A 25189-nucleotide genomic window follows, 5' to 3' on the forward strand; every position below is an offset into this window, starting at 1 on the left:
GGGTGGAGAACAGGTTTAACGCATTAGAGTACAGGACAAAACTTTACACACAGAGCAGGTCAATGGAATAAACATGTTAATTCAGCTGGGTGCAAGGGTCAATGTGAAATGATGTGGTGTAATTAGCCCAACCAAATTCATAGTATCCAAAAGGACTAAAAAAAAGCCATTACTTCATTATCAATTGGCAAATCCTGGCTGAAAAGCCAGGGTGGCTGCTGTAGAAATAAAATATAATAAAATAGAATGCGCTACTAGCTTAACAGCAGCACCTTGACCTCCAAATAAAAATTCATCGGCTCAAGCCTGACTCCAAGAAACGAGCACATAATGTACGCTGACAAATCAGTGAACTAGTCAGGGTGCAATGTCGAGAGCACGGTCCACCAGATGAGACATGGGGTGGCACGGTGGCACAGTGGCTAGCACTGCTGTCTCACAGCGCCAGGGACCTGGGTCTGATTCTGGCCTTGGGCGACTGTGTGTGTGTGTGGAGTTTTCACATTCTCCTCGTGTCTGTGTGGGTTTCCTCCAGGTGCTCTGGTTTCCTCCCACAGTCCAAAGATGTGAAGATAAGGTGGATTGGGCATGCTAAATTGTCCCTTGGTGTCCAAGAAATGCAGGTTGGGTGGATTGGCCATGATCAATGCATAGGGTTATGGGGTTAGGCAGGGGATTAGGCCTAGATGGGGCGTTCTTTCGGAGAGTCGGTGCAGACTCGATGGGCCAAATGGCCTCTTCTACACTGAAATGATTCTATGATTAAACCACTGCAGCGATGGTTCAGGTGCACGTAAATAATCTGAAGACACAAAGTGCAGGTGATCTGCCTTGATGTCCAATCGAGCATTTCTCTCTCAACCAAATACTACCAGAAGTAAGGATCAATTTTGTTTAACTGATCACACTCAACAGCCTCTGTTCTCAGATGCCTTAGGCCAGCATAACTTCAAGTGACACGACCACCTTCATCTACAAGCTTACCTAGATGCTGATTCCAAATATTCACACAGAAAGATGATCCCACCATGCCAGTGCATCACCATGGTGATGTCAATAGACACACTGCTTTCATTTGTCAACATGTAACACAGGCGACGACATCACTAATGCAATGCACAAACATCCTGGCAGCCACAAGGTGATAAAATTAAACGGCTGGCTAAAATATTTTTTTTTACTAAACCACCTTGCAATTTCCAAGACAAAGAACTAACCACAAAAGGGTGTGCTGGGATAGTATAAGCAGCAGAAGCTTCTGTGGATATTCAAACAGCAACATCTCTATCTGACTGGCCATACTTCACATTAAATTGAGGCTGGCATGGTTTATTCATCATCAATCCATGCAATGCGTTTTATACGGATTGCTAATTACCTGCATTTCAATGTACGTATTAATGTAAATGATTTGCACCCAGTTACAATCAAAACTTAACAGAACACTGTGCTGTATATCCGAAACAAGAATGCGCTGCATCACTCAATCTTTAAGATTAATTATGGAGGGACAAATTTATTGACCACTGATCATGAAGGCAACATCGATAAACAACCCAACCTGTCAAATATCTTTTGGTCTCATTGATTATGTAACATTAATTGAAGGTATAAAAGAGAAATATTTGAAAAGGGTAAATCTCCCAACTTTGTAACAGTGGCTTGAAAATAAATGTGAAGTGACAAAGTTAAAACTGATTTAAAAAATGTCTTTCCAAAAAACTGCTGTTACAGGTAACACCAAAATACAAATGGTAGAAGATGAAGTCGAAATAGTCAAAGGCAATCAGTAGTTAAACATTTAGCAACATGAAAGGTTCTGTCACGCTTTAAAATCACTGTCAAGAATAGTTGCATTTTGTATCAGACCAGAATTGTGTCAAAGTGAAAGGCTGGTCCATGAACTTTGAAGTAACGTAGCAACTGGAGACACTTGATTTAAAAGGCTTCAGATGGAAGGTGAAAACTAGCTGCGTAGAATGACAATATTATATTTCAACTAGCACAGGAGGAATAAAAGGCGATGTGGAGTGACAAGGGGGAGAGGAGGAGGAGGAGGAGAGCAGGGAGGAGGCTGAGAGAGAACGGAGGGGGAGGGCGAGAGTGGGGAAGGGGATTCGGGTGAGGAGATGGTGGGGGGAGTGAAGGCAAGAAAGTGAAGGGGGAGGTGGAAGAGTGAGGAGACAGGTGGGGGGTGGGAAAGAGTAAAAGGGGAGATACTGAAGCGGGGGAATGAGAGAAAGAAAAGAGGTAGCAGGAGAAAGGAGGAGCTATGGAAGAAAGAGGGAAGATGGGAATAACCATTAATATCATGAGCTTTGATTTATGTAATCACAACCTCAGACAAAATGGTGAAAAGCACAACAGATTTGGGAATGTACTTTGTATTTAGGAGCATTTAGTAGCACATGCAAGGATGAAACATGGGCTGATGACTTTGCTCACTGCAATTTCCTGGAGATTTCCCCTGTGGAGTGGGGAATTAGGATACTTTTGGAGAGATAGATGTGCTTAGAGCCTTGCAGCATGGGGATGGGAGAATTAAAGAGTCCCAGTGCCTGATAGAAGTGGCATGCGGGAAAGAAGAGGAGCCTGCAATTTGGAGAAGGCTGGCAATATCAGTGACTTCTAGCCCAACTAAGAATTTCAGGAGAGATGGAAGAAAGGGCAGCACAGTGGTTAGTACTGCTGCCTCACAGCGCCAGGGACCTGGGTTCAATTCCTGGCTTGAATCACTGCGTGGAGTTTGCACATTCACCCCGTGTCTGCGCGGGTTTCCTCCAGGTGCTCCAGTTTCCTCCCACACTCCAAAGATATGCAGGTTAGCTTGATTGGCCATGCTAAATTGACCCTAATGCCTGGGGATTAGCAGGGTAAATATGTGGGGTTACGGGAATAGGGCCTGGGTGGGATTGTGGTTGGTGCAAACTCAATGGGCTGAATGGCCTCCTTCTGCACTGTAGGGATGCTATGAAATTCTATTCTATTGAAATAAGTCCGAGTTCAACAGGACAGGAGGTGGCTATTTGGCCCATTGTGTGTGGCCTTTATTTTCTTTTGCCTCGTTACAAAATGATTCTCTGATCTCATTAATATGGTATAAATTGCAAAGACAATAGTAATAAAGCATGCTAATAAACCAGAATGATTGGTATTACAGTGTCCAGGTAATTATTTTGGCAGCACTTGATCAATGTTAACAGGAGGCATAGGAGGAAAATTGTCTTGAATGCAGAAATAAGAAAATATAACTAAGCAAATGTGTTAAGTCTTTTTTCACTAATGAAGAGAAAGATGGTCAGAAGAGGGATTTGCATCCTTCAGGATACAACGCATGTGCTTTACATCAAATATACTGTAGTAAGCATACTAACTAGTTGTGTAATGGGTTTTTTAAAAAAAATCACTTCCAATTCTGTCTCTTTTGAAAGTGTTTCCACAGATTCAATTACTGACAATAGTGAAAGCAGCTTTCTTGGAATGAATCTCAAATGGTTGACTGATGCATTGAGACCAAACACTTTTTAAAATCAATCAGAAGGAGACAATCTAACACAGAGCTTTGGAGTAAGCTTTGCTACAGCAGTCCTATAATGGAGGCCATCAATTCTGGGTCTGATTCCATTCTTATCTTGCATCCACACAATTATTCCAGAAGAGGTGGTCAGATGGCAATCAGCCAAGGGAAGGCAGGGTCAGAAAAGACGAGCTGAAAATATGCAGGTCAAGGATTAAACGGGACGACCCCTTGTTTGATCAGGCTGAGTCACCGACTCCATGGTTTACTGAAGAGTCAGGCAACATTTTCTTGCCATTGTGGTTTTTGGTCCGATGTTAACAGTTAACATGAAACCCCCTATGAACAGAAATCCTGTAATTACCTATAACAATCTACACTTTTACTGGATGTTGTGGAACGAGGCTGAACACTTCCAACTTAGTTACCATCTTACATAAAACAGTTACAGGTATATTCATCACCATGCACAAGCAATCCAATAGCGAATGAAAACAAAGTGTTGCAAATACAGAAACAAGCTAATCAGCATTTGTAGATTATTATGCTTTGGGTACCCTTCCAATATTTTCTATTTTCATTTCAGACTTCCATCATTAGCCGTTTTTCTTTTTGTATTGAGCAACTTTTCCGAATTCTTTTTATTCATTCATGGAATGTGGGCATCATTGCCCTCAAACCAGGGTGTTCCAGGGCTTTGACCTTGCAAAAATAATAGAATGGTGACACAGTACCAAATCAGGATAGTGTGCGACTTGAGGTGAAAATCTGTATGTGCCCATGCTCCCCTTGTAATTCCAGGCGGTAGAGGTCAGGGATTTGGAAGGCGCTGTTGAAGGAACCTTGATAAATTATTGGCAGTGCATTTTGCGGATTACACACACGCTGCTGCCATAGCCTATTGGTGGAGGGAATAAATGTTTAACATGAAGTGGGTCCAATCAAGCACACAGCTCCGTACCCTGGATGGTGTGAAACGTCTTGAGTGTTGCTAGAGCTGCATCCATCCAAGCAAGTGGAGAGCATTTCATCACACTCCTGACTTGTGGATGGCGAACAAACTGAGTCAATTTGCCATCAAATGTTCTGATTTGTTGCTTTTCTAGTTCCTTATCCTGATGTTTTTATACAAGAACAACCTTATCTGCATTACCACTTCCATTCTGTCAATAAATAATCAGTCATTAAACTGTGGGGCCTGGGCCTTCTTGGTCCTGTATCAAGGACTATATAATATATTATTTCATCGATTACTTTTTGTCTGGTTGCAAATTTATTCCATTTAATTAGATGTGTTTTGGTGAATATTGTTTCAGTATTAAATTCCCTTCCAGCATCATGAACTATTTTTTCCCACCCGCATGTATTTAATGATTTAAAAAAAATCTATATTCTTAAAGTTTGATCCATACACATCCATCCAAGAACAAATCCTCCAGTCAGCCATTGGATCAATGATAAATAATGACACGCCCTACCTTGTGCACTAAGACTAAGCAACAACAGAAAATCCTCTGGCACAAAACATCTGAAAGAATTTTAAACAGAATGAAAAACAATCACTTGTCGAGAGACCCCTCTGAATACCTATTCTGCTTATCCTTTGGCAGAGTATACAATTTTAATTTCAGTTGCCTCGAGTCTCCTCTGCAAAGTTAGTCCGACTTCGAAAATTCAAAATTAAATAATCGCATCAGATGACAGCAATTTGGATGCAAAGTACACTTTCAACTGGATTTTTACCGTTCCCACATTTCAGAACCTGTGCAATGCTTACAAATGATCATACAATCATTTCATTTTATGCCAGCTATTCTACAGTGGGAGCATCCCAGAAGAATCTGTCCTTCCCTGATGTTCATGTTAGCATCTTTTAACATGGGTCACTGGATAGTGATCAGAAAATCCTTGGCTTGTGTTCCTGCTCCTGAGGAAGGATGCTCAATTGTAATGCCAACCAGGCTCAGATGAGCCAATGCAGCAAAGACTGAAGATTGATTGTGATTTTTTTGGCCTATATGACTGAGAAAGATGTTAAATGTTGCATTCACATATCAAGCCATTACAGAATTGCCTTTAAGAAATTGATAGGTGATCACGTCAGGGGGCTCATTCCTGTTCAAAACCCAATGTCAATTGTTTTCCCCAGAGAACAGAAAGAAGAGCCTTGATTAGGTTGGTCAGTGGCAAAGGAAGATAATTGTCGTTCATCTCACTGGTGACGGATTTGGGCTGTTGAGTGCACACTTGTTCAAATCCGGCATTTGATACAATGCAGTCCTCTACAGAGCATTTGTGATGTTTGTGAACAGAATAAGAAACAACAAGGCTCTTCAACCAGACTGAATACTCCTCATAAAGCTGGATTTTTGTGCAAGAGGTGGGAAAGTTGACGTAACAGGCCCATCTCCTTTAAAAAGACCCAACTTGGTATGCGTGTGTTCTGGGGAAACGGGGTGAAAACAGCCTGCCTCTGAGGTGACATTGGAGGTGGTGGATGGTGAAGTCAACAGGCTGCAGTGTCTGCCTCTGTTTTCTGGGCCATCAGCCCAGTTGTCATGATGAATGCCATGCCCTCAAATCCCTCATCCCCCACCCACTCCACATGCCCATTGTGATCTCTCATATTCTCCATGTCCCCATATACACTCCATGAGCCCTCTGACTCTGCATACCCCATCCATGCCCCCTAACATCCTTTAGCGAAGCAAATCTGCCATTTTTATCTAGTTCAGACCCACAGCAGTGAACTCGCATTAAATAACCTCTGGAGATGGTCTTGCATGTCACTTCAATTGTAAACCAAACAGCTACAAAGTCAAAAAAGGAACAAAACCGGACAGACCACTTGACATTAGCATCACTGAATCTCCATTATTAACATCCGTGGGGTTACCATTGACCAGAAACTGAACTGGACCAGACATATACTGTAGCTGGGAATTTTGGGGTAACCTAGCTCCCGACTTCCCAAAGCCTGTCCACCATTTACAGGGTACAAGGTACAAATCAGTAGTGTGATGGAATACTCTTCATTTGCCCGGGTTGTACACTCCAACAACACTCGGGAAGCTTGACACCATGCAGCACAAAGCAGCCCACTTTACTGGTATCACATCCACCACCTTAAGCATTAACCCCTGCCACCACCGATGCACAGCAGCAGCAGCGTGTGCCATACACAAGATGCACTGCAGCAGCTCATCAAGGCTCCTTCAACAGTATCTTTCAAACCCATGATCTCTACCACACAGAAAGACGTGGGCAGCAGATACATGGGAACACCACCAGCAAGTTTCCCTCCAAGCCACACACCATCCTGACTTTAAACTACATCACTGTCCCTGGAACTCCCTCCCTAACAGCATCGTGGGTCAACCTATGCTACATGGACTGCACTGGTTCTAGATGGAGGCACACCACCACCTTCTGAAGGGTAATAAAAAAAAGCATTTCAATTCATTTACAGAATGTGGACGTCGCTGGCTAGACCAGCATTTATTACCCCTACTTGCCCTTCAGAAGGTGGTGGTGAGCTACCTTCTTGAATCATTGCCATCTGAGGTGTAGGTACACCCACAGTGCTGTGAGGGAGAAAATCCCAGGATTTTGACCCAATGACAATGAAGGACCGACGATATATTTCCAAGTCAGGGTGGTGAGTGATTTGAAGGAGAACTTCCAGGTATTGATATTCACAAGTATCTGCTGCCCTTGTTCTTCTGGATTGTAGTCATTATGGGTTTGGAAGTTGCTGCCCAAGGAACCTTGGTGAGTTCATGCAGGGCATCTTGTAGATGGTAAACATGGCTGCCACTGTTTGTCGATGGCAGAGGATTGAATGTTTGTGGAAGGGGTAGCAATCAGGTGGGCTGCTTTGTCCTGAATGGTGTTTAATCTCTTGAGCATTTTGGGAGCTGCACTCATCCAGGCAAGTGGAGAGTATTCCATCACACTCCTGACATGCGCCTTGTAGATGGTGGATAGGCTTTGGGAGTCAGGAGGAGAGTAACATGCTGCAGGATTCCTAGCCTTTGACATGTTCTTGTAGCCACAGTATTTATATGGATGGACGACAAATGCTGGCCTTGGCAGTGATCCCAACATCCCGCAAAAATGAGTGGAGTCGAGGACTGAAGAATACTTAAGCCCGTGGAAGAAATTCCAACTTACATTTCCTCATTGCACATTTAAAATCAAGCTAGTTTCCAGGGGAAAACTCAGTCAGTTAGCAAAATTAAGGCAGCACACTAAAAACTGGGTACACCCAGGAACGGCATTGCATTATGTGAACTATGGAGTCACACTTATCCCTCTGCTCAGTTTAAAACAGGTTGCAAACATTTTGAAATTGTGCGATGTTGGAAAAAAAGCAGGAACAGATGCATGGGTAAGATTCTTAACATACAACCAAATTTTAAAACTGGAAAGAACCTTCGAGTGAAAGCTGATGAAGACTTCAGCTAAACCGAACAAATTGTGATAGTGAAATAATAACGAGGCTAAAATGAAGGAATTTGAATTGGAGACTGAATGAAAATGAACCTTCGCTAAAGCACTTTGGATGGTTAGAAACCTTTCAAAGAGACCTTTACACTGGCTATTTCTAGAACTGCCTCATACAAATGAGGTCACTTTAGAAAAGAAATTCCGAATGAATGTCATGCAGATTGCTGCTGAGAAAGGAAAAAGAACTTGGGCATGGTTCAGAATCTTGGCTACATGAGAAAACTTTTTTATCTGATCAAGGAGGCAATGAATGGCATGAATGTCATAAAGGATCAATCCTCTTTCCGAATGAACTCATATCTGAACATGAGGAAGCCTTCAATTTAATCAAAATACAGATACAGGAAATGCGACATTCAATATAGTACACTGACGAAATTCAATAACCTTTCAAAATGTGACATCATCAGGGTAATATGATGAATTATTGTGGCCAACAGTGCGAAGGAGCTGAATTAACCTCAATCAACCACCCAGCCACTTCAGTAAACATGACATTTTAAATCTTGTTGCTCCATCCGCTTAATACTGCTCCAAGACCTTCTTTCTGCAACGGAGAGCAGCTGGCTACGGCATGGAATTGCCGATGATCGGTCGTAGCCACAGATGTTGCAATCCTGAATGATTTCTATACTTTCTGACAGTGTGGAGGAAAGATAAATATCTCCCAGAACTGAAGAAAAACTGAGGAATATAACAAAACCTTTATTATCTGGCACGCGCAGGGAATGGGTGCTGCCAGTTAATCAAAAATGCCAGTTTAATGAAACGTTCCAACTACCAATGGAATACAGTGCAATACTTGCAACATCGTCGGGAAGAGAATAATTTTTTTACTTCTAATCTTTAACAATACATTCAACCACAAATTAAAGTTATAAAATAATAGTGCAGAGGTACAGGTTCCGAGCAACTTCCTAATTGCTTCCGATTGGCAAATTGGCAATTCTCATATTCGGGAAATATCAGAAGTTTCAGAAGCAGAGAACTGCGGTTGGTAGATAACACAAAGTTTGCTATACTAGAGAGAAAAATATTGAAGTTCTGAAAAACAATCAAGTTTAAATTTGTGAGGTACTGACAACTAATTTAAGGGAGTCACAGGAAGTAAAATTGGGAGATTAGAAACGGGTTAATGTTTTATCTCCTTTTCATTTAAAAAAAAGCATTAAACATAACACAATTACAAATTCATTAATCTCCATTCTATGTAGAATAATGAAATCATCAGGAGTAAACTTGGGTGCATCTGCATAATTATAACCAAGGAAGTAGTAGCTAACGCGAATTCAGAAAGGTAATGTCATTTCCAAACAAACTTCACAACTTCCTGAGGAAGTAACATTCCAAGTGGACTGTGGAAATCCTTACGACATAGCGCACCTAAACTTCCAACAAACATTTGATGATTACCGCACAAAAGGGGATGTCAAACTTAAAACTATGAGGATTCAGTGTGATGGGGAAATATAAGGAAAGACTGGAGAAAGAGTTCTTGTCTGGAAAAGAGACTTCAAACAGAATCTTAAACACGTACAAACGTATGGAAAGGATATATTCAGAATATTGCTTTTAAGATTTGCAAGAGTAACCTTTTACTAAACAAACAAAGAAAAGACTTAAGCAGACAAGTGGAATAATGAACAGTAAAGGGGGCAATCTTATCAAAAACATTCCAAGTGCCAAATAAACGTGAAAATGGGAAAGAATCACACCCATTTGTTAGGCAAGCTCCCACACGCAATCATATGGCACTCAGTGCAAAAGAAAAGAGGCAAAGTGTAATTCACACCATTAGGGGGAGTTGATAGAGTCTACCCTTACCGGGAAACCGGCTGCTGACTGCGAGGGGTGCTATTGCGCATGCACCTTGATCTCTCAGTATACTATATACAAGTGTACACAGATATCTGTCACTTCCCACAGCCCCAAGGTTATCACACAACCTCCCCCAGGGGCCCAGGCTGAAGATCGGCACCATAAATTTTTTCAGGTAGGTCACGTTCCACCAAAGTTTATAAAATTATTTGGGGAGTAACAGGATAAAGGAAATGCAGCAGCTGTGGATTCTGTCAACAAGCAACATGCAGTACGACAGAAGAAATTTATGGCAAAAATGAAATAGATAAATGGAACAGAGGAAAATGTGGTCACATGGGAAAATATACAGTCGGAAGGCAGAAAGCAAAAAGATGGGGTTAAAGGTAGTTTCTAAGAACGGAATAGTTTAGTGAGTTGCATTCCATGGGGTCCACATTGGGGCTGCTATTATTTGCAGTTTACATTAAATGATCCAGAGCCAGGTATTCGGAGTAAGTATGGAAATTTATTGATGGCACCAAACCTGGGGTGGGAGAAATGGGATGCAGGAGCTGCAGGGAAGATGGTGAATCATCGTGAAGATTGTAAAAGACTTCAAGGGCATACAGACGAGCAGGACAGACAAGTAGATAGCAGATGCAGTTCAACGCAGAAAGTGTGAAAGCAATTCATTTTGTAACTATGGAGAAAGCAAATACAATTTAAATGGCACAATTTTAAATGGAGAAGTGAGGTCTTCTGTGGAGATAGAGATTATTAAAGATATCATAAGGTTAAAGAGTTCTTGTTGAATGAGTACAAGGCCTAAATTAAACCAGAGACAGGAGTATAGTGCACAACTGTGGACACCTTATTTTACAAAGGATTTGAAAGCAAATCAAAAGTGCGACAGGTGGAAGAAACAGAGAAAAATCTTGTATCCAAAAACCTGGAAATAGGACGAGTCAACAGGGAAAAGCAAATGGTGACCAAGAGACGTTGGATTTAGAGTTTTAGTGGAAGTGACAGAGGGAATAAATGTGCACGGTAGCAAAATGGAGTGAATGCATGCATAAAGTCACAACAGAGCTGCGAGGTTGTGAGACGTATCAAAATTGTATGAGAAGTTGAACAATTGACATTTTTTGGCTTCTGCTTTTGGTTATTTAATGGGCAAAGCTAGTGCAGCTGGCTGCATAACTTCCACCTTTTCATAAGCAATTATTTTTTTTCCAAGTGCAAACATAAAAGCACAAATGCCTTTGTCAACATTATTCTGCAGTTTTTAAAAAATGCCTGCCTTTGATTTGCTCTCAAAAAAAGCATTTGCAATTCATTGTCCAGGTTGTTCTCAAATAATGGGGGAAAAAGATGAAGGAAACATGCTTTGAGATTTACAGTAAGGAAAAATATATGTTTTATGTAAACAGCCAGTGTTTTGGAGTTCTCTGCACAAACAAAATAAAATAAATCGTGTAATCATTCAATTTATCCGTCTCTCTGACCAAGGTTCTCTGTCTGAAATCCCTGTATATGCTAACTACTCCAAAAAGCTTTTCCAATTCATTTGTCAGCTTGATTGGCAATGATTAAAAAAATACAAAAAGCTTCATTTAAAAAAGCCTGTTACAACAAGGAGCAACGGGGTAATTTGCAACTTTGCACCTTGGGCAAAATCTATCCGTTATTAAACATGCTTATTTAAATCAGGCACCGAAGTTGAAAATTACCGCACACATACCCCCTATCTCCTCAGATTGAAATTGCACATAGACAGGAGGCAAAGCATCAATCAGGAAAGATGACCGAAAGCTTGGTTGTGTGTGTTACATAAAGGAGAGCACAGGTGCTGGAAACCTCCCCACTGTTCTGTCGTAAAAAAAATAAATAAACGCCAATAGGTTTTGAAGATTTTAAAAAACTTGTGTTTATGTAACTGCCAATGTGGAAAAATGTCCCAAGATGCTTCAAAAATATAATCAGGCAAAGATTGACACTGATCCAAAGATATTAAGAGGGGTGGGCCAAAGTAAAAGTGATCAATTTTAAAGAGGGCATTCAAAGGAGAAGGAAGTGGTGTGGTAAAGGAATCGAGAAGGGAATTCCAGATTTTTGTGTTGTCAGTAGTTGAAAACACGACCACCAGTGGGAGTGAGTGGAAGGATGGACACCAGACTCCGAGGAATGCAGTGTTCAGGGTGGGTAAGGCTGGAGGAAGATTGAAACACACAGGTTACTTACAATTTCAAATTGTCACGGGCAACATAGTGGCTAGCACTGCTGCCTCACAGCGCCAGGGACCTGGGTTCAATTCCGGCCTCGGGCGGCTGTATGGTTTGCACATTTTCCCCATATCTGTGTGGGTTTCCTCCCACAGTCCAAAGATGTGTGGGTTAGGTTGATTGGCAATTGTAAATTGCCCCTTAGCGTCAGTAGGATGAACACGATAAACACGTGGGGTTACGGGCATAAGGCCTGGCTGGCATTGTCAGTACAGGCTCAAGGGCTCAAATGGCATCCTTCTGCACTGTAGGGATTCTGTGATTCAAACTGAAACCATCACACACCCTAAAGCAACTGTAGTTTAGCAAGGACATGGGTAATAGGCTCTGGTGTGGCTGGATATTGGTAGCTGAGTTTTAGCGAGGCTCAGGTTTATGGGGAATACAAAATGGTTGACTGATCAGGAGAGCACAATTCAAGTTTGGAGATAGGGGGCTAGTCACTGATCAATGGCAATTTAGTTTTCACAGCCAAACCATTAATCTGTCATATCTAAGGAAACAATTGCATCAGATTACTAATCACTAAATACCATGCTTGTTCACAGAAGCAGTTAAAGTTCAAATAGAGCTTTTGGCCTGTCTCTGGTTGAATCATCAATCTGATCAAAGAGAATGGAGCACATGCATGCTGAGATGTCAGGTGCTTGATTTCATGGTCATCCGATAGTTCAACTATTCATGAGACAGGCCCTGATGTTAGTAAAATGTTAATTATCCAATCATGGATACTTAAATTCCATAACTCTAAGATTAATTCAAATTTAAGATGATGAGCTGGCTCCTGATGGTGGGACCAGAAGCGGATGCTACTTCCAGTCACATATCAGAGTCACAATGCACACAATTACAATGCAGGTTACACTGCGAGGGTGAATAGGTAATGTTCACCTTTGCCATCAGCTGACTTAATTCCTGGTTAGAATAGGTTATAACAGGCCTGCCTCTGCACACATCCAGTCTCTTTCGGGAGAACTGAAAGTTTTCAGCAAGATCCTCCCCCTGCAGTTTTTTTTCCCCAATCATTGGGTGGCAGTGGTTAGCACTGCTGCCTCACAGCACCAGGAACCCAGGTTCAATTCCGGACTTGGTTGTCTGCGTGGGTTTCCTCCAGGTGCTCTGGTTTCCTCCCACAATCCAAAGATTTGGAGGTTAGGTGAATCGGTCATGCTAAATTGCCCCTTAGTGTCCCAAAGTGTGTAGGTTAGATGGATTAGCCATGGAAAATGCGTGGGGTTATGGGGATAGGGCAGGGCAGAGAGTCTGGTAAAATAATCTGTCAGAGTTGGTGCAGACTCAATGGGCCGAATAGCCTCTTCTGCACTGTAAGGTTTCTATAACTCTATATCCTCCATCCCCCTTGACAGTTTTCAGGAGTGTAATCCTGATCACTTCCCCATATCTGCCAAATCATCGTCTTGGTAATGTATGGATATAGACAAAGAGCAGCCCCACAGTTCAGCAATGCCTCCCTGGAGGTTCTCCTCGAGACCACATGGGAACAGCAAGAGTGCTCTTCCCCAAAGACGGGGAGAGGGCAGGCTGAAAATCTGTGGCCATCAGAACCACATGGCAAAATAAGCCAGACCATGTGACATCTATGGATGATAAGGCAATTAGGTACCAGTCAGAATGTGTGGCCACTATGTGGCATGGAGACAAGGGAGTTGGGTGTCTCTTGACAAGCCACTAAGTCTCCACTTTGCCATGCAGGAGAAGGAGACTGTCAGTGTCAGGGAAAGGGTCAAGACCAGAAGAGGAGTGATCAATGTAAAAGTTCTGATGCAATGTGAGCAGGAAGTCATGGAAATTTCAGGCAAGCAGGGCAGCTGGTGCATTGCAGATGGCAACACTGAATTAACCAGCCAGCACAATGTGAAGTAACCATGGGGCATGGGCACATCACAGACACATTCTTCTTTTCTAATACCTCCATCGTCAAACCCTCTCCATCCCCAATCTCCTCCAGCACCAAAACTATTCAAGATATCTACATTCTTTTAATTATGGCCTCTTGTGCATCCCTGAGTTTAATTGTTCATTGTCGGCCACACATACAACTGTCCAGGCCTTAAGTCCAGCAATTCCTGCCCTATACCTCTCCATTTCACTTGCCTCCTTTAAGACACTCCTCTTTGACCAAGCTTTAGCTTGTCCACCAAGTATCTCCTTTGTGGCTCAGTGTCATATTTTGTTTCATGATGCTCTGTGACGCTCCGTGGGCCTTTTTATCCTGTTAAAGGTGCTTTATAAATATAGAAGTGTTACTGTAACAACGTGGAAGGTAGCTTCAGAAGCCATGCAGGGGTGATGTGTTTTTATATTAACATTTGCACAGAAAGTACTAGATATTTACTCTCTACACATTGTGGTAACGTGCTAGGTTTTAGTGCTGTGAATGGTCCCTTATTTGTAGTGTACACTGGGTCAGTTTTTAAAAAAAAATACAATGCATCTAAAGTTCAACACTTGCATCCAAAATAAAATTTAAAAATAACTTGTGGAATTACATAGAAGCATAGAAGATAGGAGCAGGAGGAGATCATTTGGCCCTTCAAGCCTGCTCCGCCATTTATCACGATCATGGCTGATCATCCAACTCAATAGCCTAATCCTGCTTTCTCCCCATAACCTTTGATCCCATTTGCCCCAAGTATCTAGCCACCTCTTGAATACATACAATGTTTTAGCATCGACTACTTCCTTGGTAATGATTCCACAGGCTCACCACTCTTTGGGTGAAGAAATGCCTCCTCATCTCCATCCTAAATGGTCTACCCCGAATCCTCAACTGTGGTTCTGGACTCCCCCACTATCACGAACATCCTTCCTGCATCTATCCTGTCTGGTCCTGGTAGAATTTTATAAGTCTCAATGAGATCCCCCCTCATTTGTCTGAACTCCAGCGAAAACAATCCTAACCTAGTCAATCTCTCCTCATACATCAGTCCCGCCATCCCCGGAATCAGCCTGGTAAACCTTCGTTTCACTCCCTCGAATTCTCACAAGCATTAAATTAATCCAATATGAAAAACATCTGGCAATCACATTCATTTTGCCAACACGAAGGGCACACCTCTTTAAAACTTGTTACTTGGTTGATTTCCATTTCATCCAATGACAAGCTTATTTAATCTTTAGTCTTTAGGTAATTAAGGCAAGCCAGATATGAGAGGAGTTTGAAAGGGAAACTGTCACAGAGGAGTACACATTGAACCACTCTGCAACAAAGCACATGCAAAAACAGCCCGAATAATTTGTGAAAAAATCAGATACCAATTTTCGTGTCCAAAGCCACACATTTCCATTTAAACGTTAATCAGGACCACCATGATGAAAGTGGAACACAGCTCTTTTGACTTGTTCCTCATCAGTCTTTTCATGTGCTAACTTACAAACTCCCTCCAAAAAATCTAAAGGAATAGCACTTGCAATTTTCACTATTAATATAGAGATCCCATATGGCAAACAATGAACCATGTATCTTTAAAAATCTACTCTACCTTAGATTATCAATTTTCAGCAAAGGGAGTTAATATGGTTAACAAACAACACCAGTATATAAACTAATTTTATATATGAACCCCCACAAGGCTGATGGGGATATCATATTAATTTACAGAAACACATCTACCTTTAACCTAGTACCTGAGTGTTTTATGATCAAATTAATCCCTGGTCTGTACTCTCAAATATCACAGTCATATATCACACTTCATTCTGACCATACGCCTGAAGCAACCAAACCCGAGTGAACACAGCAGCACAGAATTGCACAATCCGAACACTCTCTTTTCTTCCCCATGTAAGAAAGCAGCAGCGAAGTAGATAGTATAAATCAGTTTCTCATGAGGATTGCTGCAGAACCACTTGAACATGCACAGTGCTGTTAATCTGTTAGTAGTGTAATAAAAACAAAAGAATGAAGTATTGCGAACATCCTGTTGGAGTGAAAAAGCCAGGAGAAAGGCAGCAAGACCTCACGTTATTTTGTGAGCTGTGAGAAGACGATTGGCAAATACAACCGACAAAGAAAATCAACTAACAAAAACGAGACAGTGAAAAGCTGTCTTTGGACATTTCTGCGAGAAAACCATTAACTGCAAGCTTCACTTCACAGCAGGGGTGAGTTTTATATTTGATCTTCTCTGTACAATATCGTTTATCCTTTAAATTTGTGGGGAAAGGTTCTCAAAGTGTATAAATGACCAAACAAAAAGCATTACCTGCAATATACGCACGCGGTAATGCATTTTCTCCTTAGTGACAGAGCTCATTTCTAAGCCAATGAAGAGCAACAGAATTTTAAAGAAAATGCTAAAAACTATGGCAATTAAAACAGCATGTTGATAAAAATGCAGTCAGATCAATGCATTTAGCTGAAGCTTGTACTGCTTGCTATATTTTAATTATTTACAAATATATAAGGCTTACTCAATGAATCCTGAAAATCTGCTTTGAAATTGATGCATTTAAAGCTACCATAGTACTGTCTCTCGGACGAAATATTTGCAATTAGCGTTCTATAGAAGTATATGCTTCCAATTAAATAAATATTCATGAACAACTCCCACCCTAAAAAAAAAATCAAAGACCATGCTTATAATAGATTCTGCTTCAACTCCTACACCTTGAGTGACAGGCTGAAATAGTGCATTACAAAAGGCAGAATTTTTGTTGAATGGAATATAATAGAAGGAAAGGGACTTAGCTGAATTATACTCTTAAATCTAAGGACTCAGGCTCCTGACAATAGGCCATTAAGTTAAATGTTTGCTTGACAGATGAAATAATCCTCAGAAACATTCTGTGTGTCTGGGTTACAACCAACATTTGGTAAACTGAAAGAACTGAACAAGATAGCGAATTGGATGTTAGGCTCCTCAAAGTCCAAAAGTATTTATGATGAAAATATCAATAATGATTTTGGGCTTAAAATTTGCCACTGTACGTTTCAAGATCATCAAAATTACATTGCCTTCCATCAGGGCTACTTGCGTACTGAACTAATATTTATTGTGCACATTCATAATTCAAGCAAAGCTGTAGAACTGAATGTTAAAAAACCATAACATTTGGTTTTGAAGTCAAATAAACACAAAGGCCATTTTAACCCCAACAGCTGAGACACAAACGGGCAGATGAGTAGTTATAATTGCCTGGCTGATTTATCCTCTGATGACCAGGGCTGAACCCACCCTCTTCTATTATAACCTTGCTCTTCTGAGCAGACAGCAAGGACACCTGCGTGAAGTTGATGCCTTTCTTTAGATAAAGACATCAGGTTCAAATTAGTTCATTACTATCTAATTTAAAATGCAAGCCGAGCAGGTAAGTCTTTGCCACTCAGGTGAAGGCAGCAAGATGAGAATCTGAAAAGAGGTCAAAACAGTTGTGTTTTTTTATATAGGATCTGGAAGAGCAAGAATGCTCCTCTGGGACTCTCAGCAGACATGTCGGCCCCTTGAGCCTGCTTCACCCTTCAATCAGATCATGGCAGGACTTGCACCTCAACCTCACTCCCCCAACCTAGCTCCATATATATTCATTCTGTTAGTGCCCAAAAATTCAGCAATCTCAGCCTCGAACAAATACATCAACAGCACTACAACTCAAGAGAATTTCAAAGATTCACAGCTCTTCACATGTAGACATTTCTCATTTCAATTCAAAGTACCTGTCCTCCTATCCTCGAGACGCTACATTATGTCTAGACACTCAAGGAAAACAGCCTCTCAGCCTCTATTCTGTAGACCACCCTTAGAACCTTATTGACTTCAATGAGATCCATCTTCTTTTTAAACACGAGTATAGGTCCATTCCTTATAGGACAACCCATCTTCCAGGAATCAATCCGCTGCAAACCCTCCAGGGAATGTAAATCCTTCCTTAGGCAAGGATACCAAAACTGTACGCAATGCTGTGGATGTGATCTCATCAAAGCCCGATAACCACAGCAAGATTTCCTTCATCTTAAACTTCAACATCCTTGCAATAAAAGCTAACATGTAATTTGCCTTCCTAATTGTTTGCTTATATGTGCATGTTAAGTCTGTAATTTGTGTACAAGGGGTAACCAAATTCTCGCGCACACCTTTTATCAAGCTCTTGACTTTCAAAAATATCTATTTTGACATTTTTCCTAATGAAGTGGCACTTTCACATTTTCCCACAATACTCTAATTGCCATCTTGTTACTCACTCACTTAACCTGTCTATATTCTTTTCAGCTTCTCTGTTTACTTTTTCACCTAACTTTGTGATCAGTAGCAAACGTGGATACACTACAATCAGTCCCGACATCGAACTCATTGATAAAGATTGTAAATAATTGAGGCCCAAGAACATACCTGTGTGACACTCTGCTTGTTACAACTTGCCAACCCAAAAATGTCCCATTTTCCATCCATTAGCCAAAACTCAATTCAAATGGATAGTTTAACCCCCAAGGTCCATGAGTCCAATATGAAGGATAATATTTTAATCAAACTGCAAGTCATATTTATTTCCTTACATCTTTGGACATTAAATATATTACAATAATTATATAATAGTAGGCAGATTAAGCAAAGTGTTCCAATGTTTCAGCAGAAATCAATAGGATAGATACAATCCTAAAATGAATGCAGAGTCCTTTCCATCGCATTGCGTAGGCTACACTAAATTGATCAGGAAATGCCAGACACCAATTTTCTATGTTAAAGCCAAGAATGAGAATTATGTTCTTAAAATATGTCTTCTACAGCTAAAGCAAAACATCTCGTGTATTATAGAGGTTAAAAATATATAAAGCCCAAATCATTTATAAAATGTGTGTCTCAACCTAGACAGGATTACTCGTTTGTAACCTGAATGCAATAAATACAATTGGGTGCTGAAATGGCATGAAGGAGAGGTGAAGGAGTTGGCTGCATTCAATTTTTAACGCATTTTTGCCTACGGAAAGCATATTCAAGTAGGGTTCAAGGGCACTCTGTGCATTCAATACATGAAGGATTGACAATGGTGGCGTGACCACTCTTTATAAAATGGCGAGAAACACATTACCAAGAAGTAATATCACCAATGCTATCACCTTGAAGTTATTTTTCTGTCACAGTACTCAAATGTTGCCACTGGATGGTGCTGCTTTGCAATCGTCATTATTAGGAATCTTTCAATCTACGCAGGAAAACAGGCATGCAGCAAATCCATTGGGAAGGGGATAGTGCACTTTTGCTGGTGGCTGTAAAGCCAATCTGAGAGGGGCAGATTCTGCTGCAAGTGCTGCACATGAGGTGGTTATCTGTTCTGTAGGGTGCTGATTTTTGACATTGTTCCCCGATGGCAAGCCACTGATCATCATGGTGGTGCATGCCAGCCCAACAGATAATGTCACCATTTCCCTCTGTTGCTGGCTAGTGTTTACTAGGCTTAAAAATAGATGTTTAGAGCCTTCATATCGCGCTTGCAAGGATGTTTGAAGCAAAGCTCTCGTCATCCTACTGGCCTTCTGGCTCCAGCTACCTCGCTGTACAGAAAATCCTTAGGAATGTATCAGTCTTCCATCCTGTGAATACACCTGTGCCAGTGAAGAGACCTCTGCTTGATCAGTGCTAACATACTTGGGAGGTTTGTTTTGACGGAACTGGAATTTGTGCTTTTGTCCTTCCATAAGTTGTTGAGCAAGCGTCACAGACAAAATGAAAATTGTTGAGGTTCCTTTCCTGATAGCTGTAAGTTGTCCAAGCTTCGCAGTCATACAAGATGGTGTGAAACACAGACCTCATTAACCAGCATCTTCATCTGAACAATTAGCTCATTGTGTCCCCATATATATTTTGTGAACCTGCCAAAGGTGGTGCTGCCTTCCTTATGTGTGCATCGAGTTCTGCATCAAGAGTCAGGTTGTTTGTCACTCTGGTCTCAACGTGGCAGTATTTGCTAACCACTTCCAGCGTGTGTTGTTTAGTGAGAGTCAGAGTGGCAATAGTCGGGGAGAAGAAGTTACAGGCTTGCAGCGACAATCCATGAGTCTTTGTGGGTGGGTTTCCACGTGGGCTATTAACACAGCATTGTTAGCGTAGAGTTCTCTGATCAAGACGTGCTATGTTTTTGTCTTCACTTTCAATCCAGACAGATTGTACTTGCCGAAAAACCGAGGATGCAGGTAAACTCTTTCCATATCTGCAGAAGGCAACAGTTAGGAGCATGGAGTGGAAAATACATTAAAAAAAAGTGGGGGTGAAGAGACAGCCCTGTTTCATTCCATTCTTCATACTGAAATTATCCGGAGTGTTATCATTAAACTGTTCAGTATAGTGCATATTGTCACGAAACAAGTGCATGAGGACAAGGAACTTTGGTGGACCGTCAATTTTCTCAAACCATTTTCAATTTTTATTTGACAGAACCAGCATTTACTGCTGATTCCCAATTGCCTTTGAGAAGGTGGTGGTGAGCCTTGAATTGCCACAGTCCATGTGATATAAGTATACCCATTGTGCTGTTAGAGAAGGGGTTCCAGGAATTTGACCCAGTGACAGTGAAGGATGGTGATATAGTTTCAAGTCAAGCTGGTGTACAGCATGGAAGGGGGAACTTGCACGTGGTTGTATTCCCATTCACCTGCTACCCTTCTCGTTCTAGGTGCTAGAGGTCACAGGTTTGGAAGGTGCTATCAAAAGAAACTTGATGAGTTGCTGCAATGCATCTTGTAGATAGTACACACTGCTGCCACTGTGCATTGGTGGTGGAGGGAGTGGATGTTGGAGGCGGTGGATGGGGTGCCAATTAAGCAGGCTGCTTTGTCCTGCATGGTGTTGGGCTTCTTGAGTGTTGTTGGAATTGCACTCATCCAGTCAAGTGGAGAGTTTTCCATCACATTCCTCACTTGTAGATGGTGGACAGGCTGAGTTAGATGAGTTTCTGTCTGTTGAATTCCCAACCTCTGACTGGCTCTTGTAGCCAGTGTTTATATGGCTGGTCCAGTTCAGTTTCTGGTCAATGGTAACCCCCAGGAATTTGATAGTGGGGATTCAGCAATTGTAATGCCACTGAATGTCAAAAACAGATGGTTGCAGTCACTTTTGTTGGAGGACAATCATCTCCAGGCCAGTCTTGAACAATCCTGCCCTGTTGATAGTGTAGAATGCTTTCGTGAGATCTAGGAATGCAAGGGAGAGAGGTATATCCTACTCCCTATACTTCTCACATAGCCGGCGTATGAATATCAAGTCGATTGTAGAACTACCAGCAAGGACACTGCACATTGTGATTCTGGACAAACTTAGTATACATGTTCATGGGAACCTTTTAAACCTAGTAAAGGCCTTTGCAGCTCCTTTTTGCTCCGGAAAGATTGGCTTCGGTATTTGGCTGGTCCTGTAGGTGGGCTTGGTTTCCAGAAAGTGAACTGCCTGAAGAGACAGCTGAACTGGCTTTGCAATATGTAAGCGTTATTATCACAGCAATAAACATATTTATCCCAGATAGCAAAATGTTGTACTGATCTGCCAGACATAACTTATTTTTGATCTTTTTCAATCTCTATCTGACTGCCCTACAGTCTCCGTCACAGATGGGGCAGACCGATTGGGTGGGGTGCTAGGGTTGCCACACACTCCTTTCCTTTTCAATGCCTGACTTCAGCTTGCTCTTGGGGATGAAACTCCAAAGTATTCACCTCCCTCCCGGATGAGTTTCCTCCACTTCGGGCCGTCTTGGGCCAGGGATTCCCAGCTGTCAATGGAGTGTTGCACCTTTTCAAGGAGGCTTTGGGGACATCTTTGATGCATTTCCTCAGCCCTCCTGGAGCTCAATTGCTGTGTCGAAGCTCCAAGTAGAGAGCTTGTTTCAGGAAACTCATGTCAGGCATGCGGATGATGCGGCCTGCTTAGTGGAGCTGATCGAACGTGGTCAATGCTGGGGATGTTGGCTTGAGCAAGAACACGGATGTTGATGCACCTATTCTGCCATTGGATTTGCAGGATCCTGCGGAGGCAACAGTGGTGGTACATATCTTTAAGTGCCTGTGGCATATACAGAGCCATATAGGAGGGCAGATATCTCTATTGCTCTGAAAACGATGAACTTGGTGCTGGATTGGAGGTCCAGGTCTTCAAACACTTTTCCTCCGATGACCAAAGGCTGTGCTGGCACATTGAAGGTGGTGTTGAATCTCATCATCACTGTTTGCTCTTGTTGACAGCAGGCTTCCAAGGTATGGAAAGTGGTCCACATTGTCCAAAATCTCGTTGTGGATTTTGATAATGGGAGAGGGTGGGGGTTGCCATCCTGTGTGGTATGGGAAGTAGAGGACCTTTGTTGTGCAAATGTTCAGTGCAAGGCCTATTGCTCTTGTACACATCAGTGAAAATGAGACGATTTGATTTATTGTCACATATATAAGTATACAATGAAAAGTATTGTTTCTTGCACACTATACAAAGCATACTGTACATGGGGAAGGAAAAGAGAGGGTGCAGAATGTAGTGCTACAGTCATAGCTAGGGTGTAGAGAAAGATCAACTTAATGCGAGGTAGATCCATTCAAAAGTCTGATGGCAGCAGGGAAGAAGCTGTTCTTGTGTCAGTTGTATGTGATCTCAGACTGTAGTATATTTTTCCTGTTGGAAGGAGGTGGAAGAGAGTATGTCTGGGTTGTGTGGGGTCCTTGATTATGCTGGCTGCTTTTCCGAGGCAGCAGGAAGTGTAGACAGTGTCAATGGGTGGGGGGCTGGTTTGAGTGATGGACTGGGCTTCATTCACGGCCCTCTGTATTTTCTCGCAGTCTTGGACAGCACAGTAGCCATACCAAGCTGTGATACAACCAGAAAGAATGTTTTCTATGGTGCACCTGTAACGGTTGGTGAGAGTTGTAGCGGACATGCCAAATTTCCTTAGTCTCCTGAGAAAGTAGAGGTGTTGGTGGGCTCTCTTAACTATAGCATTGGCATGGAGGGGCTAGGACAGGTTGTTGGTGATCTGGATACCTACAAGCCTAAAGCTCTCGACCATTTCTACTTTGTCCCCATTGATGTGGACAGGGGCAAGTTCTCCACAATGCTTCCTGAAGTCAATGATTATCTCCTTTGTTGACATTGAAAATAATCTCTTCCTCATCGCACCAGTTACTAGATTCTTTCTTTCCTTTACTCCGTCTCGTCATTGTTTGAGATCTGTCCCACTATGGTGATGTCATCAGCAAATTTGAAAATCAAATTTGGCCACACAGTCATGAGTGTATAAGGAGTATAGCAAGAGTTGAGGACACAGCCTTGTGGGGCACCACTGTTGAGGATGGTCATGGAGGTGGTGTTGTTGCCTATCCTTACTGATTGCGGTCTGTGGGTTAGGAAGTTCAGGATCCAGTTACAGAGGGAGGAGCCGAGCCCCAGGCCACAGAGTTTGGAGATGAGTTTTGTAGGAATAATAGTGTTGAAGGCTGAGCTATAGTTGATAAATAGGAGTCTGACATAGGTGTCTTTGTTATCTAGGTATTCCAGGGTTGAGTACATGGCCAGGGAGATAGCCTCTGCTGTGGACCTGTTGCAGCGGTGGGCAAACTGTAGTGGATCCAGGTAGTCTGAGAGGCTGGAATTGATTCGTGCCATGACTAGCCTTTCAAAGCACTTCATAATGATGGATGTCAGAGCCACTGGAAACTAGTCATTAAGGAATGCTGCCTGGCTTTTCTTTGGTATTGGGATGATTGTCGTCTTCCTGAAGTAGATAGGAACTTCAGATTGTTGTAGAGAGAAGTTGAAGATGTCTGCGAATACCCCTGCCAGCAGATCCATGCAGGATCTGAGTGTTCGTCTGGGTACCCCATCCGGGCCATTCTCTTTCCATGGGTTGACCCTCAAAGAGGCTGCTCTGATGTCTGCAATGGTGGCCACGGATACAGGTTCGTCTGAGGCTTCCAGGATGGAGGGCATGTTCTCGCTGACCTCTTGCTCAAAATAGCTCAAATGCATTGAGCTCATTGGTGGGCGGGTGCATTGGTGCTGGCAATTTTACATGCCTTCATCTTGTAGCTTGTTATGTCTTGCAGACCTTGCCATCGTCGGCGGGAATCCGTGTGGCTAGCTTGGCTTGGAGCCATCCACTGAGGGAGTGGTGTACTGTTGAGAGATGCTGTCTTTTGGATGAGTCCCTCTCAGTGTGGATGCAAAAAGATCTGTGGCACTATTCTGAAGAGTAGCAAAGGTATTCCTGGTGCCCTCATTAATATGTATCCTTAGAGTCATAGGGATTTACAGCATGGAAACAGGCCCTTCGGCCCAACTTGTCCATGCCGCCCTTTTTTTTGAAACCCCTAAGGTAATCCCAATTGCCCGCACTTGGCCCATATCCCTCTATACCCATTGTACCCATGTAACTATCTAAATGCTTTTTAAAAGATAAAATTGTACCCGCCTCTACTACTACTTCTGGCAGCTTGTTCCAAACACTCACCAACCGGTGTGAAAAAATTGCCCCTCTGGACACTTTTGTATCACTCCCCTTAAACCTATGCCCTCTAGTTTTAGACTCCCCTACCTTTGGAAAAAGATATTGACTATCTACGCCCCTCATTATTTTATAGACCTCTATAAGGTCACCCCTCAGCCTCCTATGCTCCAGAGAAAAAAGTCCCAGTCTATTCAGCCTCTCCTTATAACTCAATCCATCAAGTCCCGGTAGCATCTTCGTAAATCTTTTCTGCACTCTTTCTAGTTTAATGATATCCTTTCTATAATAGGGTGACCAGAATTGCACACAGTATTCCAAGTGTGTCCTTACCAATGTCTTGTACAACTTCAACAAGCCATCCCAACTCCTGTATTCAATGTTCTGACCGATGAAACCAAGCATGCTGAATGCCTTCTTCATCACTCTGTCCACCTGTGACTCCACTTTCAAGGAGCTATGAACATGTACCCCGAGATCTCTTTGTTCTGTAACTCTTCCCAATGCCCTACCATTAACTGAGCCAGTCCTGCCCTTGTTCAATCAAAATGCATCGTCTCGCATTTGTCCAAATTAAACTCCATCTGCCATTCGTCAGCCCACTAGCCCAATTGATCAAGATCCCGCTGCAATTGGATCCCGCTGCAAT

At 42.2% G+C, this 25189-nt stretch overlaps 1 protein-coding gene across 1 annotated transcript in view; it reads right to left on the bottom strand.

Moving 5' to 3' along the window:
- The window catches only part of cyfip1 (cytoplasmic FMR1 interacting protein 1), a 188361-nt gene that overhangs the window by 27306 nt on the left and 135866 nt on the right, over positions 1-25189 (bottom strand). The gene's annotated exons all lie outside the window — the stretch shown is intronic.

This window comes from Mustelus asterias, chromosome 10, assembly GCF_964213995.1.
Source record: "Mustelus asterias chromosome 10, sMusAst1.hap1.1, whole genome shotgun sequence".
Lineage (NCBI taxonomy): Eukaryota > Metazoa > Chordata > Chondrichthyes > Carcharhiniformes > Triakidae > Mustelus > Mustelus asterias.